General features: G+C 43.4%; 2 long non-coding RNA genes and 1 pseudogene across 2 annotated transcripts; 2 read left to right on the top strand and 1 right to left on the bottom strand.

The window, feature by feature from the left end:
- The window catches only part of LOC130538217 (NACHT, LRR and PYD domains-containing protein 14-like), a 141114-nt pseudogene that overhangs the window by 60023 nt on the left and 68315 nt on the right, over positions 1-12776 (top strand).
- Positions 1333-2148, top strand: LOC130538240 (uncharacterized). Its single transcript, XR_008953826.1, has 2 exons — positions 1333-1745; positions 1914-2148. It is a non-coding gene; the product is annotated as an uncharacterized LOC130538240 (long non-coding RNA).
- On the bottom strand, positions 5479-6354 carry LOC130538247 (uncharacterized). The gene is made up of 2 exons (XR_008953833.1): positions 6262-6354; positions 5479-6089 (listed from the first exon to the last, which is right to left on the bottom strand). It is a non-coding gene; the product is annotated as an uncharacterized LOC130538247 (long non-coding RNA).

The raw sequence follows: 12776 nt of genomic DNA, 5'->3' as shown, positions 1-12776 counted from the left end.
ACATGGGAAATGCAGTTCAGAATTTAAAAAGCCTGTTTTCCTACTGGGAGAGTTTAGCTGCACCGTGCATTTTATTTTTGCACCTTTTTCTCCTCTCATATGTGTTTAGAGTCTATAAAATCTTGACTCAGCTCAGTTTAAAACATCATGTCAGAGTTTGTCTGCGTTTCAAACAACAATGAAAAATCCTGCCCGTGCATACGTGAATTTGAGCGTGCAGTCCTGCCAGTCAAAGGGGAAATATTTGACGCTGATGGAGCAGGACGATCTGAAGATGGCGGGTGGTGACCAGTAGCAGAGACCTGTTGAATCCACCAGAACGTTGCAGTAGTAGGCCACGTTGAATTGGGCATCGTTGCTGAGGAGGTGGTTGTACACACACGGAAATGTATTAAACATAACGAATTCAAGTATAAATAACAGGACAAGTGATACTTGTTCATTGTTATGACTATTTGATCATGTTAAAGGGGTTGAAACCATATTTTGAAAGATAAAGGCGGTGTTTGATTAGAAACTCTTTCTGAACTCTGGTGCTCTGAAACATCTCCGCTTCCATTTTCAGCTGTTTTTATTCTCAATAACATCAAATCATCCATCCATCCAAATCGTTGTCCTGTTGGACCACCAAAGGACAAACACTTTCCATTTAGCACGGACAAAAAAAACCCAAATCCTGTTTAGCAATAAAGCTCGGCTCCATTCTCAGGTTTGGAGGTGCAGCATGAAGTCAGGCCCACTGCTGCTTTCTGCAGCTTTAGGAGAACAAGAATAGATTTTATCAGCAGACTGTGAGAATAAACAAGTGGAGTTTGTTCCTGATTGTAGCAGGAACCTCTGCGCAGGTAAAGCTAACACAACCAGCTGGATCAAATTAGACACACAACAGACAGTAGATGGGGCCAAAGAGTAAAGATGCTTTTTGTAAAAAAAAAAAAAATAAAAAAAAAAAAAAAAATAATAAACGACACAGCTGAGGCTGAAAGTGTCTGAAATAGACTAATAGTTTAATTATTTATCCCTCTTCACATTAAACAAGACTTTAAAATTCCTCTTCTGTGATTAAGAAGCTCACCCATTTTCCGCATGTCAAGCTTTGCCTCCGTTCAGAGGTTCTGGCTTCAACCATAAACTATTCTAAAAACAGAATAATTAAAATAAGAAAAAGAATCATCTTAGAATAAGCAAGGGATTGCAAAGTACACAGTCACAGATTCTCAATTTAATTTTTATGCTTATTTTTGTGAATATATTTGATGTGGCAGGGCGTGGCCTGTCCTCCGAACAGGTGCCCTATGGAGGTAGGTAGTGCTTAATTGGTGGGTGGGGTGGGGAGAAAAGGTTTATATAAGGCACTGCCTCCAGCTGCCTTTAGTTGTTTTCCCCCTTCGACGGGACGGCGGGGTTGCGGCTGATCTGGGCGGTTCGACCAACAGAAACTGTTTACAACGCTTTGCCGTAAGGGCACGCGCGCTAGTCTGCACTGGGCAGGTGGCTGGCGTCAGTGGGTCGCGTGGCCCCAGCGGGAACCCTTCACGGAGTGGTGGTGCCACCAAACACAGTCGGCACGGACTACCTCCCGTACTGGACCCACTGCTGCTTTGGCTCAGTCCCGTTTTCGGGACCCTCTCCTGTTCGCTCTCTCTCTCTCCCCCCCCCCCTTCGCTCGGGGGACGGCGCTGAGACGCAGTGGTGCCGCCGAGGCGACCACGGAGCTGTTGCTGTCATTTTAGATTCTTAACAGTGTGCGTAAATCGTATCAACTGGCATTTACTTTTTAGGTTTTGTTCTGTTCGTTTCTTGTTTGTTTCTTGTTGGTCACAATTTATTCGCTTGTCTGTGTGAGGTGTGTGTGCTCGTCGCGTCTGATTGTTTATCATTGGAAATTTAATTGTTCTTTTCTTTGTGGACAGGTGCTGCGGGCCACGGCGGGGACCCAACCCCTGGTGGAGGGCGTTTTCCTCACCCCTCGTGTGTGGTTTTGGTTGCAGTAGCACGGGTGTTTTTAGTTTGTTTATCTCCCCTAATTGAGTTTTACCTGCCGGTGGGGCCCCAGCCCTGTCCACCCCTTTTGTTTGACTTTTAGACCGCAGAGTTATTATTTTGTTGTGTATTGGATTTAATAAAATCGTAGTGCTTAACCCTCAATCCCGTCTCTGCCTCGGGAATAGAACCTTATCTGCGTGTGCCCGATTCCCGGTTAATTCCTGGGGTGAAATTCCCCAGGTGGCGTTGTCGTCGACCGATACACCTCTCCCCACCCCGCCACATTTAGATTAGGTATTTTTTAAAATTTGAAACTTTACTGTGTTTCCTTATGTGTTTATCTGCTTTGTGTTATGTGACTGAGGATCAAAAATTTTTACATGTACATTTTGGCTTAAGTTAAATTACATTTGTGTAATTCTAATATTTTAATATCATACTGTCGAAATATTTGCATGAGGAAGTTTATGTAATGGAAATTATGTAATTTTGGGTATAAATAAAGTTGATGAGTCCTTATATTTTCTGTTAAGTTTAAATCCTGTGAAGTTGGACACGTCGGTGATTGAGAAGTGGAGGAAAACGACCCTTAAATAGCTTTTTAGGACTTAAATGACATATCACAGAAAAAGAGCTCATCAATAACTAAATGAGCCAGACTTGCTGGTCAAACCAGGCTTTTGGAGGAAATCTGGCCTCCTTTTAAGGTTTTTAAATGCATTCCTTTAAACTCTTAGAACACAGAGGAACTCTTTTATTGGGGCAGAAAAGGTACATTTTTACCTGGTAAAATTCAGTCAAAGCATGAATAAACTGAATCATGTAGATTCTAATGACATAAGCTGGAGCTCCATACACCACTGTACTTTTCTGTGTCAACAAGGCACCAAAAGTTTGGTGCAGCCTGAGAGGCTTTGAGCTGCAGCTCATTTCACAATGTTCCAATTTCAATTAGCATCTGTGCAGCATCCAGGCTGAAGGTTGCACTGAACTGCTGAGCAATGCATGATATGTCCACGTTCATGAAAGGGTTAGAAATGAAGGACACACATGGCTCAAGCTGATCCAGGTCCCAAAACCTGTTCTCAAACTCTTGCCCAAGTCTTTTTATGAGCTGAGAGCACTTTTCTGCGCTTTAGTCCAAAGCCTCACATGCAGAAGCGTTGTCTCTCAGCACCATCTGCACAGAGGGGAAGTGCAGCACCTTTTGTCTGTAAATGCACAGAGAAAATGTTCATCTTGGCTTTAGATGCATTTACAGCACTGATCCTCTCAGCAACAGTCTCACCTTTGCCTTGCAGCTCCCAGTTCAAACTGTTCCGTTTCCCAGTAATGTCCGTTAAAAATGCAAGGTCCAGTGTCCAGCCAGTGTCCTCCAGCAGCGCGGCGTCTTCCCCTCTGGACTGCATGAACTCTTTTATTTCACTCAAAAGGGACAAAAAAGGAAGCAGAATCCGTCCCCTGCTGAGCCATCGGATTTCTGTGTGTAGGAGCAGGTCACCATATTCAGTTGGCAGCTCCACTGGGGAACAATTTGAAAATATCCTGTTGAAATTATTCTAAATTATTCTGATTAAAAATAAAATTGGCACGCTGATTCCAAAATTACAGTCATTTCCCACCAGCCCGTCAAGTTTTGAAAGCTTCTCCTCCAGATCAGCAAATTTCCCCTAATGAGCTGGAGTCAGACTGGCCAGCTGATGACAACTGGATCAGCTCCGTTGGTGCCGTCACCATTAAGAGGTGTGTGCAGCCCCCAAAAGGTCAGTACTGTCAATATCCTATAGGGGACACTTTGAACCAGAGGGGATCCTATAGATCAAAAAGTTGACCCAGTTTGATTCCGCACCCAAAAACGAACATCTGTCAGCGAACTCCAGTTGTTTCCCAGTATTTCAGTTAAAACGTGGACCAAATTGTTCTGAAGAGAGGCGCCTGTGCTGGATATGACGCGATCCAACCACGAACACGTGACGTGTAGAGGAAGAAGAAGCGAAAGTGAAAGTTCTCAACTTCGGGCTCCATCTTGAGTGACCGAGCCCTGATGGAAAACCTCTAATATTCAGGTAGCATTTGGTTCTTTCACTGCTGTCGTCTCGAATCAATGTTCCGCTGCGAGATGCGGCTTAATAAGCTGCGTGTGCGCAATGAGCGTGCGCGTGTTTCGGACGCACATTGCGGCTGGTCGACGGGAATGTTGTGACGGATGATCAAACTTTGTAGCGTGTTTCCTCTAACTGCGTTTTCCGCTAACCCTGAGCCAACATTTTAGAGGTTGAGGAAGCACATTTTAATACTCACAATAAGTCACAATATTATTTGCAGTTAGTGGAAAAATCCACGGAAAGAGGGACACAAACGCGACAGTTTTAGCCTCCTCTCTTTGTCCCTCCACCAGGGGGACAATCAATCCTTTATTTAAAAAAGGAGAGTATGGAAAGAGGGAGAGATCAAGGCATTCCATTTTATTGTTTTACAACTGGTTCTTTGTGGAATATGAATTTGTTATTATGGATTTATGAAATGTGTTCTGTTTTGAATAAGCCGTCAAGAAAACGAAATGAAACCTAAACCCATGGTGTTTTGATATTTTTGGTCCTGTACATGTGGTCAGATCAGATTAGTCTGAGCAGAATTGGGTGTTTTTGCCCTTTGCTGTGTGTCATCTATTCTATTCAGCATGTTGGGTTGCTTGACTTCTGTTGGGTTGTGTCAACTTGATCATCACTTCTGAGATATTGACACACCTTTTTCCTGAGGCTGGCTCCAATGCTGCCAACACACCTGGCCATGGATATGGTGGGACTTCTGTGATGAGTGGGGTCAGAGGTGGTGGACAAGCTCTGCTCCAAAACAAGCTTGCTAGATATGTTTGGGATCTCCTCCGCCACAACCACCAGCTGCAACTAGTAGCTGTGCACGCCATGCAGAGTTTTGACCTCTAGGTCAGGCTACAATGTTTTTTTCCAGCACCATCATGTGTTGGTGAGAAACATGATGCGCCTGATCAAAAAAAGCTGCTTGTAATCTGACAGACGAGCCATGATGAGATGTCAAGGTGCGTTGTTGAAAATGAAGATCCTCTTCTTGGAATCCTGTCTGAGATGACAGAAGATGATGCTGCATTTGACCCACTTTGATGATGTGATGACGTATTTCTGTTTAGTTTTGAATGCATTCTCATCTTATTTGTTGAATTTAATGTTGAGAACTGACATCTTGAAAGAATTTAGGTTTTCTTGTAAACCATAACCAGATAAAAAATGATTTCATTTGTATTTGTGTGCGTCCGTCTGATGCCACCGCACCTTCTGAAACACCCAGGAGAAACATTTTTTCCACAACTATTTTATGTTTAACATGGTGTAAACTTTTAAGATGTCCCAAAACTGTTTTCCAATATATATGTGGCCTGTATGATGTACAGGGTGACATCATATAATAGATTTTGATGTGAATGAGCCGACAATACGTCATTGGACAGACCTCTGCTTGTCTTCATGCTGAGAATCATGTTCTTTAATCTTATTTTCTGTGTCAGCAGACTGTTCCTGCTTAACCGTTTAGACTCACATTTAAAAATGAGCGAATGTGTGATGGAAGAGGAAGAGAGAGCAGAGTCCACAGTGTCCAGCTGTGTGTCCATGAAGAGCGACTGGTCCAAAGGGGAACCTTTAAACTTCGGTATTGGACCTCAAGGCTCACCTTTAAAGTAAGGTTTTCTGAACCACATAACTCTGCCTTAGAACATTTCACAACCACACAAAACATCATTTTGTGGGTATTAGCCTCCACTATCGTGAAAAATGAAATTCATCAGCTCTTTAAAATGAAACGGTGCACGGTCCTTTCACCATGTTGGCCTGTGGAAAACCAGTGTTGTGGGCCCGATGGACCAGCGTCCCCGTCGTTGCCGGACCACCGTTGGCCACCAGTTGGGTTTTGGGATCAAAGTGGGGGCGTTTCCTGTATCCGGTTCTCCTCACGGATCCATGACTACAACATGTTGCTGCAAGTGCAGAGACGTTTGCTCTGGAAAGAACTTTAGAGCACATTCAGTGCTGCAGGATGAGGGGCTGGAAAAGGTGCCAGTTCTTTTCTCACTGCAGGGAACAGTTAAAAAAAGCAGCTTAAACTCTGAAAACATGAAAATGATACAGAGACATCATTGATTTATTGATTCAGTTGTTATCCAGAATGGATTAGAAATGTTCCTGTTTGATAAAAATGCAGTGAATTGGGATTATTGAACTCCAACCTCTCCAGATTATTTACCTTCATCACAGTCTCATCACTATTTCTGATGTTTCCTCAGGATGGACGAGGACAGAGCAGAGTCCACAGTGTCCAGCAGGGTGTCCCTGAAGAGTGACCACTCCAAACTTGAACCTATCAACTTTGGTATTGGACCTCAAGGCTCACCTTTAAAGTAAGGTTTTCTGAACCACATAACTCTGCCTTAGAACATTTCACAACCATACAAAACATCATTTTGTAGGTATTAGCCTCCACTATCGTGAAAAATGAAATTCATCAGGTCCTTAAAATGAAACGGTGCACCAACATGTCAGGCGTTCGCTCCCATTAACTCCCATGTTAATTTTAGTGTGGTAAATCTTTTAAAACTGAAAATTGCTTCTGTTTTTAACTGGTCATTTCTCCTACATGGGTTAACATCATCTCACTAAAATTCCTAGGCATATATTTTAAAGTTTCCCAACAATATCCATCATTGCAGAGTGCTCCAGCTCTCCATTTAGATACGGATGGGTAAGACATGGCAGGTCTGTGCAGCTTGTTCTGCCACACTGTTCCACCACATGTCATGAAAATTCATTAAAAAGTCTATTTATAAGGCTCCTGGTTCTAATAAACCCATAGACAACAATATCAGTCATTTCTAAATGGTTGAAATAAGCTTTTGAATACGCGTGACCTCTGTGCTATTTAATGATCAGTTTCAGAGACCAGACGACTGTATTTGGAGCATAAATGGAGAACTTTTGTTCTATTCTATGAGTTTATATTCCTGATTTGGCACTTTTATTTTTAACATTAATTCACAATGAGGAAAAGCCACTAAACACTTAGATCAAATACACTTTTCTCCAACTAAACGAGCTTGTTAGAACCTAAATAACTTTATATTTTTTGCTCAGTGTTCATTCAATCTTCAACTGTCAGAGCAAACTGAAAGTAGAAGTGAACGCAGCCTTTCTTAGGCGTTGCTAACGCCCAGTAGACATGTATAACCACTATTCCCATTTTTGACAGGTATCAGAAACGGTCTGCTTCCATTGGAGATTCCTCCTGTCCCGAGGGTGAAAAGAAACGGAGAACTGAACTGCAGACCGCCGACCGGAACAACAGCGTCTCACGTAAGCTCGTACATTTGTATTTATAAGATACTTTTGGGTCGGAATAAAGGAACAACTTGTGTATTTACAATGTGCAAGAGAAGATCCAGAGAGCTCTTGTTTGGTTCCACTGGAACCCCTGGACCCTCTTCAGACCTTCCTAAATGCTTAGACAGTATTTAGCAACATTTAGTCATTTAGTTCTGGAAAGTGTTAAAGAGCTGAAGGCAGGTGACCTTTACAGGACAATGGGTCTGCTGAGTATGATGTGTTTGGAGAAGGTTTGATGTGTTTTTCTAAATATCATCCAGCTTTTACCAGCTGTTTAGTCCAAGCAAACTCTTGGAAGACATGGAAATGGTTGTTATAGACTAAATTAGATTGAAACCCAATGAAATAAAAGAATAGGTGTACATAAGAAGACATAACATTTAAACTGACAGTGAGATGGGTCATGACCCGACTGTTGCTTCTATCATTCAAACATGACAGAATATTTTCCAGTTGAGGACATCTGTGTTACTGCTGTAGATGACAATTGTAAAAGGATTTAAAAGATTGTTTGTTTTAGAGGGTGGTGAACTGCAGGAGGTGATAGAAGGTCATAAGATCAGTCTGAAGAGAAGATGTGAACATGTGACTGAAGGAACTCATGAAGCAGGAAGTGGAACCCTGCTGAACAAGATCTACACTGAGCTCTACATCACTGAGGGACAAAGTGAGGAGGTGGACACACAACATGAGGTGAGACAGCTTGAGAGAACCTCCAAGAAGAACATCCAGGACACTCCAATCAAGTGCCAGGACATCTTCAAAGTCTTATCTGAGCAACAGAGACACATCAGAGTGGTTCTGACCAACGGTGTCGCCGGCGTTGGAAAAACCTTCTCAGTGCAGAAGTTCAGTCTGGACTGGGCAGAAGGTTTGGAGAACCAAGACATCAGTCTGGTGCTTCCGCTCTCATGGAGGGAGCTGAACTTGATCAGAGATGAGCAGCACAGTCTTCTCTCACTGCTTCATGTTTTCCATCCAACATTACAGAAGATCAGAGCAGAAGATCTGACTGTCTGGAAACTTCTGTTCATCTTTGATGGCCTGGATGAAAGCAGATTTTCACTGGGTTTCAACAAGCATCAGCTCATCTCTGATGTCACACAAGTATCATCCGTTGGCGTGCTCCTGGTGAACCTCATCCAGGGGAACCTGCTTCCCTCAGCTCTCATCTGGATCACCTCCAGACCTGCAGCAGCCCATCAGATTCCTCCCTCGTGTGTTGACAGGATCACAGAAGTACGAGGCTTCACTGACTCCCAGAAGGAGGAGTACTTCAGGAGGAGGTTCAGTGATGAAGATCTGTCCAAGAGAATCATCTCACACATCAAGGCCTCCAGGAGCCTCCACATCATGTGTCTGATCCCAGTTTTCTGCTGGATCACTGCTATAGTTCTGGAGGACATGATGACCAGAGACCAGAGAGGAGAGCTGCCCAAAACCCTGACTGACCTCTACTCACACTTCCTGAGGGTTCAGATAAAGAGGAAGAAGCAGAAGTATGGAGGAAAGCAGAGACCAGAGGAACTGACTGAGGCTGACAAAGAACTCCTTCTGAAGTTGGGTCGGCTGGCGTTTGAACATCTGGAGAAAGGAAACATCATGTTCTACTCAGAAGACCTGGAGCGATGTGGACTGGACGTCTCCGAGGTGTCGGTGTACTCAGGAGTTTGTACAGAGATCTTCAAGAGAGAGAGTGTGATCTTCCAGAAATCAGTCTACTGCTTTGTTCATCTGAGCATTCAGGAGTTTCTGGCTGCCGTCTACATGTTCCACTGTTACTCCAGGAATGAAAAGATTATGGAATCTTTCCCAAATTATTCGAAAGCAATCCCCTTTTCCTGGTTTGTTGGGTTGTACACAAATTACGATCCAGTCACATCTCTTGATGACTTCCTCAGGAGAGCACTAATGAAATCTCTCAAAAGTGAAAATGGCCACCTGGACTTGTTTGTTCGCTTCCTTCATGGTCTCTCTCTGGAGTCCAATCAGAGGATCTTGGGTGGACTGTTGGATCAGAGGAGAACCACCCAGAAACCATCCAGAAGGTCCTCAACAACCTGAAGGAGGAGAACAGTGATGAATTCTCCCCAGACAGAAGCATCAACATCTTCCACTGTCTGATGGAGATGAAGGATCAGTCAGTCCATCAGGAGATCCAAGAGTTCCTGAAGTCAGGGGAGAAATCACAGAGGGAACTGTCAGAGATCCACTGTTCAGCTCTGGCCTACCTGCTGCAGATGTCAGAGGAGGTTCTGGATGAGCTGAACCTGCAGCTGTACTACACCTCAGATGAGGGACGACGTCGCCTGATTCCAGCTGTGAGGAACTGCAGGAAGGCCGTGTAAGTAAAGATTTCTGGGGCCGGACATCGGCGTTTAAATCAAGCGAGTGGATCATGTCAGGTAGCAATACCCCCTCCAGTGGTCATTCCTTCAATTCTTTATCTCCATTGCAGCGTCCATAAATTAAAAACAACAACAATTCATCCAGAAATGTTCAACACTGGCTGGATATAAGTTCAAAGGTCAATCCAGACAAACCAACATAAGGCAGGAATAATAGGAGCCACAAGTTAACTGACTATCATGAAATTACTGTCATGTCATTAAATCACTTTTGTTTGTTTGTATACATCGTATTCTAACGACAGAAAAACACATTTTAACTAATGACACGTGACTATTTTGCTTCATTTGTTCAACGTAAAAACAGCCGGCCTCGTTGGTTTAAATGGGTGTTTTAGGTCTTTGTGGCGGTTCCGTTTGGAGCCTTTATGTGACCCACAAAGTTGTTTGAGCCTTTCCACACCCGTTAGGTGGCAACTTCATCACTAGCAACAAAAGGTGCAGTGAAAATGATTTGAAGGGAAACAGGCAGATAGAACAGAAGCTGAGGGCAATCGATGCAACCAGAGACTCTGATGTCATCGATCGGATCGCTGAATTAAGACTTGACGCACCATCGTACAAATTGGATGAAATGCAAAATATCCAAAGAGCCGATAGACAGATAAAAAGATGCACGTTTCTTTAAACCATTTGCTACAATCATTTTAAATATTGAGTAATTATGAGCTGTTCTAAAATAAGACAAATGTTGAGAATAATTCAGTTGCATTTCAGATCTGATGGTCGTTCAAACTGTTGCTCTACGGTGTTGAATTTAGCTTTTCCAGGAAATGAGCTACATTTGTGTTGAGGTAGATTCTCAGATAAGTTGATTAGAAATCCCAAAGTTTGACTCACTATTTTTGTTTCATACACAACAGACTGTCTGGTGATGTTCTTTCAACGAGTCATTGGGAAGTTGTGGCCTCAGCAATGACGTCAAACCCTTCTCATCTACGGGAGCTGAGCTTAAGATGGAACCAAAACCTGGCAGATGCTGGAGTAAAGTTCCTGTCTTCTGCAATGATGCATCCAAACTGCAGACTGGAGACGCTCAGGTCAGGAGGCCTCTGTTGGTCTTTTCTAAATTTCTTTACATTTTCTGCTTTTCTCTTCATTTTCAGATTTAGAAATGTGTTTTTATTTGCCCCATTTATTCCTTATCCAGGCTGAGGTGCTGCAGTTTATCAGAGACCAGCTATGACTCTCTGGCCTCGGCGCTGAGGTCCAATCCCTCCCATCTGAGGGTTCTGGACCTGAGTTGGAACCAGCTGCAGGATCCAGCAGTGAAGCTGCTCTGTGGTGCTCTCCAGGATCCTCTCTGTAAGCTGGAGACTCTCAGGTCAGTCAGAGATGATCCAGTACTTTCCCAGGTGTAACTAGTTAGACAATAAATGTTTCCATGTTTGATCTTTGTTATAAACGTAGTGTTACAGTTCTCAGAAAAAAGACCACACAGGACAGATTTGCAGTATTAAATTGGTTGTGGAAATCTGTCCCATGTGAGGATGGTCATCAATGACTAGAAAGGAAGTATCAGTTGTAGATTTGTCTTGTTTTATTTTAGGCTGGCCACAAAACCACCCAAACATTCAGACCAATCAAAAATGGTTCTTCCTGTCTTTTAAAGATCAGAAGGAAAACTAGAAACCCCAAAAAGAAAGCTGCTGCAGTGTGCCATGCCCCTTCTCTCCTGAGAAAAGCCATCCCAAAAAAGAGAAAAGCCCAAGTGTGAAGTGAGCCCCCTGTTAAACCTTGGTACCGAAAGCCTGCAGTCATTCTCATCTTAGGTGGCTTCATTCCAGCCAGAAGCCCAAACCTGCCTCCCTCTTAAAGGGGCAGCAGGTCAGTCCAACCACAGAAACCTTCATGAAGATCTGAAGCTTTCAGCATCCACAATTGTTGCACCTCACTTCCATTGGAGTCCAAATCAGAAGTCAACAAGTTGATTCTACACCGATTCTACACAATGCAACCATTTTAAAAAGGTTTCCATCCATAAGTTTTCACACATTTTTAGATAAATCTGTTTGTTCATCGGCTCCTTCTTTTGTAATGGTCATTAAAGAAAATGACCTTATTGGAGTTTTTCTCCTCACAAATATGACTTTCTATGAACGATGCAATAAATGCAGCTTGCAATCTAAGACAATATGGAAGTATTTGTATATAATAGTAGTGGAAGTAGCTCATAAAATAATACATTTGCTCTTCTCATCGAATCTCTCTATGTTATTAAAGAGAAACCTGCTCTTAGTCAACAACATCTAAGACATCAACCAAAAATCCTAATTTTCTACAATCTAATATAAAACAGTAGAGAAGACTCTTTCTGCAGAGACACTGGTGGCAGGAATGCAGAAGTATCACCTGCTCAACTTGGAAGGTGGAGCAGAAACCACCAGCTGAGAAGGTCCTCAGCGAGAGGAAGTGGTGGAGAACCATGAAACTTGCTAAGCTCCACCTCAGCTCCAGAGACGGGCTGAGCTGGAGCTGTGGCACCAGGTATCGCCCAGAAGAGCCTCCAACAAACAAGCTCTTCTCTTGGGAGGAGAGGGCTTTGAATCTCAGCTCAGTGTGCTTGTCTCTAGTAGGTGGCAGCTGCACCTTTTCCTGAGCTCCTTGTTGATGCCCTGAGGGGAATTGATGCTCCTGCAATGTTTTCTGGCAGCATTGAGCTTGCAGTGGGGCAATCAAACACACTGTGGGGGGGCTCTCTTTCCTTCTCTCATCTGGAGAACAAGTGACACCAGCTGCCAATCATTGTTGGAGAAATGTGCAGTCAGGGGAACGATGCGTCCAGACTATAGCCACCCTTCCAGCATCCAGCAGTGTCTAAAACCTTTGATTTGGTTTCACCAGAGAGTGTAGGGATTGCAGGGTCGCTGCAGCATCGCCCACAAGCTATCAGGAGTGGGTCGCTTTGTCCCAACTCCTGACAAGAGTTGAGTGCTATTGAGAAATGTGGTCTCACAAACTTGGAAGGTATTTT

This window comes from Takifugu flavidus, chromosome 14, assembly GCF_003711565.1.
Source record: "Takifugu flavidus isolate HTHZ2018 chromosome 14, ASM371156v2, whole genome shotgun sequence".
Lineage (NCBI taxonomy): Eukaryota > Metazoa > Chordata > Actinopteri > Tetraodontiformes > Tetraodontidae > Takifugu > Takifugu flavidus.
This window is presented reverse-complemented; position numbering and strand designations above follow the sequence as displayed.